The sequence below is a fragment of the Pseudonaja textilis genome, chromosome 4 (genome assembly GCF_049901715.1).
Source record: "Pseudonaja textilis isolate UNSWEBS1 chromosome 4, rPseTex1.2, whole genome shotgun sequence".
NCBI classification, from domain to species: domain Eukaryota; kingdom Metazoa; phylum Chordata; class Lepidosauria; order Squamata; family Elapidae; genus Pseudonaja; species Pseudonaja textilis.
The window spans coordinates 70,066,429-70,071,762 of NC_141993.1; positions in this window are offsets into that span (position 1 = coordinate 70,066,429).

Below are 5,334 nucleotides of genomic sequence, written 5' to 3' on the forward strand. Positions count from 1 at the left end.
TTTCCTAAAATATTTCATTCTTCTAAGAGGGGTGAATGCTGATTTTCTACAGTGCAGACACCAGATGGAATTGCTATAGCACTACAATGCTCTCTGAGCTAACATTTTACAGCTTTTAATAATGACAACAAAGTATGTGATTATCTGAGAAATGAACCCACTGAATTTAATAGTCAGTGTTAATAATAAACTTTCAGTGAGAAAATATTTTCAGGTATTTTCATTTTGTTTTATTTATGAGCTAAGCAAATGGCCTCTTCCATATTTATTCTGTGACTTAATTTCTACTCTTCTGATATGAGATTCTGAGAAAAGCATATAAAATAGTAATGTTATTGGCAAAACATTTAAGAATCAATTATGCATATCTTCTTTTATTCCACAAGAAATAGGACTGATTTCTCTTATAACATTTTCATAATTCATTGCTAATTTATACAACTGTTATAAAATACCTCCTATCTAACAATTAAATTCTTTTATTATTTTGCCTTGTATCAAATATGGCTGCAATATAGATGACTCATTACAAAATGAAAAAGGCTTCAGAGCATTGAAGTAATATTTATGTATTACAACCAATTATATATTCTATTTAAATTCCAATTTTATTGGATATCAATCTGTTGAAGTTATGCTTTTAATTAGCTTTAAACATCTGGTGCTCTTTAAACTGTAGTGTGTCAGATGGGAAATAACAAAAGACAGAGCCTTATATTCCCCAGATGTAACACATTGGGTTTTAATTTTGGGGATGGACTTTGTTATTCATATTCCGTATTCCGTATGCAATTTGCAATCTGAATTAAACTGCAGATAACAAGAAATTCAGCATGTTGAAATTGGCAGATTAGGTATAAGAGCCCTGGAAAAAGTATCAAAAATTATCATTAAAAGTACAAGGCGAAGAAGAAATAAGAATACTTTCTAAAAATGGGATTGAAATAACGAAGCAGTGGAGCACTCATTCTTCTTCACCTTCAAAGCTGAGAAAATGGTTGGTGTCACTTTCTAATAACTTCTATAACCCAATGGTTATAGTTTCATTTCTAAAGAACGAGGGGGTGGTGTTTTGCCTGATCTTATTTTGTAGAGCCTCCTAAGGATCTTTGCTTTGCTTTAACTTGATGCCGAACGTTGCCATAGGTCATGTTCCAACACTTTGTCTTCCAGGTACTTCTTAACTGCAGAATCTCAGAAAGCTTTCACTTGAGTGTAACATTTTGCATGTTCACCACTTCTTTCAGCAGAGGTGTCTGTTATGCTCTTGCTATATGCATAGAATAGCCCAAAGCACACATTCTGTGCTTTGAGAAGTTCCCTGTGGATGGGCTCCCATACAAGTCTAAAAGCTTCTGGCCCTGGTGACCAACCCAGACTGGATGCTTAATATAACTCTTTGTCAGAAGATATATCTTGCAAAAAGTTTATTTATATAAGTTTTTGCTTTTATACTAGTTTAAAAAAATCTTGAAGTGGTTGGCAAGAAAAACTCATCAATTAATAAAGATTCATTAAAACATGCAAATTAATAAAATAGGGAATTCTGCAATAAGGAGATAAAAGTAACACCAATTTGAATAGTTTAGCCTATCCAGTTAAATATCATTGAAACCAAGCCAAGACTTTATTTTTCAGTGTTGAAATTATATTTCAATTCTACGATGCCTATTATTTTTTCCTCGGTTACCTTATGCACATTTTTCCTCCTGTTGGCTCCCTTACAGCTTACGATGGTGATCTACAATCTGCCTGTTGCAATTTTAATCAGTTTCAATCAGTCTGTCAGTTCAGACATAGAGCCCAGTACTGGGAGTGCCAATTATCTGTCCTAAAACACCTCTGGTACAAAGATGGTTGCAGTAGAGAGCAACAATGAAAAACAGTTTGGTCTCAAGTACTGTTAATTTCAAGGACATGGCATTGTTGCCCTGCAAACTGCCTGAAAAGAAGGAATGAAAGAGAGAATTGTCTTAGACCCCTAGCTTCCTCAAAATAGCCGCAAGAGCATAACAGAGAACATCCGTTGTAAGCAGCTAACAGAGATACTACAAACATACTATGTTAATAGAACCATATTCTAGTCCAGAGGTCTCCAAACTTGGCAACTTTAAGACTTGTGGACTTCAAGTTCTAGAATTCTTGAAGAATTCTTGGAGTTGAAGTCCACAAGGCTTAAAGTTGCCAAGTTTGGGGACCCCTGTTCTAATATGCCTTCATAACATTTTACATCAGCAAGTATTCTGGGTTCAATTGGCAAAATAGAGCTAATGTATTTTATAAATTTTTCCACCAGAGCTTTGCATTTATTTTTCTATAGTATGACATAGTTCTATACCTATGTTATCAGCAGTAAAACTGGATTAGAGGGCATTTTTTATATTTTTTCACCTGAATTTCCTGGATTTTTTTTTTCCTTTTAATGCAAATGGCCGTTCATTTTTTGCTGCGGGTGCATAAATTTCCCTGATGCAGGCTTTTAAGGTCCACAGATTTAAAAATCAGTTTTTTAAAAAAACATAACTATTAATAATTATGGCCCTTTTGCTATTTTTGCCAAATGTTTCAGAGGAATAAATACTGATGAATTTTCTTGAATGTTATCATTGCTTTTGCTACGAAGTCCAACTAGGACAAAATAGGTGGTACTAAACTGTAATAAAAGCAAAAGCAACACTATACATGCTATACGTAGCAAATTGGCAGTATTACATTTCAGTGTGCGTTGTGCTGAGCAAATGAAGGAACAGGACTGCACTGGCATGTAACATTTTTAGAACTGTGATTACAACTGTCACATACTTGAGTGTTTGTGTAGTCCAATTTTCTTTTTCAAATGCTCACAAGAGTGGAACAGTCTGCAGATCATTGCCAATTCTTCCATAAGAGATAAGGCAAAGCAGCATTGGTTGTTCATAGCAGAACATCTTATTCTGCTGGAATATTATCATATATGGCAAAAGACCTGTGTCAAATTTTGGTTGCTGCCATTGCCCGTATCTCCCCTGGGACTCCATTGAAAACAGACAGGCTGGGGAATTCTGGGAGTTGAAGTCCACACATCATCCAGCTACCAAGCTTGACAAACACTGGCTTAAAGTACCATATTGACTAACCATCACTGGAGAATCAGGTTTTGCTTTTTTTCCATCCCCAAGCATGGAGCCATGGAACAACACACATTGATTTGGGCACTTAGATTTCTTAGTTTCTTACTCCCGCATCTTGTGTCTCTCTGTCTCTTTTACTTTCCCTACATCACATCAGTTTCAGATATCTCTTGCTCTTCTATATTTTCCCATGTCCTTGATTCCGATACTCTATGGATCATTATTATCAAAGAAGATCAGCATGAGAGAAATGCAACTCCCTTCTACAAGACCTTGGAGATGGATACCTGTTGCAGAGGGCACAGACAACACAGCTACACAGAGTAGAAGACAGAAAGGGAGATCCAGGTAGAAATTCACTAATTTAAACTTTTCAGTACTTAGTTTAGGAAACATGCCATTCTGGCACTCATCAGCATCACCCCTCCCTGTCCCATTCCAACCTGATTTCACGTAATATGTAAAGTTTACTTCTATATATTACGTACAGTATTGTAAGCATGAAGTATAATTCTTAATTTGAGTAATTGAGTACAGTCAGTACGGCCTAATGGCATGAAAATAAGAGACTGTAATTTCTAGGTCTCCCTTAGCTATGAAAGAATAGAATAGATAGAATTCTTTATTGGCCAAGTGTGATTGGATATACAAGGAATTTGTCTTGGTGCAAATGCTCTCAGTGTACATAAAAGAAAAGATACATTCGTTAAGAATCATAAGGTACAACACTTAATAATAGTCATAAGGTTCAATAAGCAATCAAATCATACTAGGAAACAGTTAGTATAAATCATAAGGATACAAGCAACAAAGTTACAGTCATAGTCACAAGTGGGAGGGGATGGGTGATAAGGAGTGATGAGAGATTAATAGTAATAGTAGTGTAGACTTTGTAAATAGTTGGACAGTGTTGAGGGAATTATTGGTTTAGCGGAGTGATAGCATTTGGGAAAAAACTGTTCTTGTGTCTAGTTGTTCTGGTGGGCAGTTCTCTATAGCATCGGTTTTATTACTATATTCGTCCATCTTTGTAGTTATTTGTAGTTGTTCTCAGTGCCCATTGCCAAAGCAGCTGTTACCACGGTAAGAATTACCACTGTTCTAAAAGCAGCTGTTCTATATGAACATTAAGCAGCTTCTGTAGTTAAAAGCCAAAATGGTTTTTTTTTAAATGCAACTTTATTCAAGGTCCTTAGGTCTAGTTCATACCTGCTAAAATGCAATGAAAGCCAGCATGGCATACTAGCAATAGCACTTAGACTTATATACTGCTTCACAGAGCTTTACAGCACTTTCTAAGTGATTTACCAAGTCATTCTATTGCCCCCAACAATCAGTCTTCATTTTACCCACCTTGGAAGGATGGAAGGCTGAGTCAACCTTGAGCCTGGTGACATTCAAACTGCCAAATTTCAGGCAATCGGCAGTCAGAAGTAGCCTGCAGCACTGCACTCTAACCACTGTGCTGCCCACCACTGCTCTTAATAATTATGGGATTGGACTAGAACCAAGATGATCTAAGTTTGTTCAAGTTTGAATTGGGCCCCAAGGCCTGCAAGCATCCAATACATCTAGAAGCAGTTCTCACAAAATAGATTTTATTAAATTCTTCTGTACCAGTCAGTAAGTGGGCAGCTGCATTCTGTAACTGCAGCTTTTGCATAATCTTCAAGAGTAACCCCTACCAAATTGTTAGAACTGCAAGATGACAAGGGCATGAATTACTTTTGGTCCCTTCTGAGCCAGGAAAGATAGCAATTGGTAGACTAGTTGAAACTAGCTGGAAGCTGCTCGGCCATAGTCTTGACCTGCTGTTTCAGAAGCCTACATTGTATGCTTGTTCCTTTACAGATAATGGCACTTTGTCAAGAAATGTTAATTGGTGAAATGTTAATTGTTCCAGAATGCTTCTGGGTTTTAGTATGAGTCATTGCACCAATCCACTCCCCTACATTGTTTAGTTACTGGGTCAAGACTTCCAGTTTGGCTTGAGAGTACAGATATAAATTTTATTATTATTATATGGAAGTTTCCAGGAAAAAGACTAGATAGTTTGTAGTTGTAATTTAACTACAACCTCTATAACCTTATCGAAGAAAGGAAACTGGTAAATGTTGTTTAAGAGTGCTGGGTTGAATGGTGGCTTCTTGAGGTACATGTAGTTCTTGGCTTATGAGCGATCACTTAGCAATCATTCAAAATTATAACAGATCCTCCTCCCAAA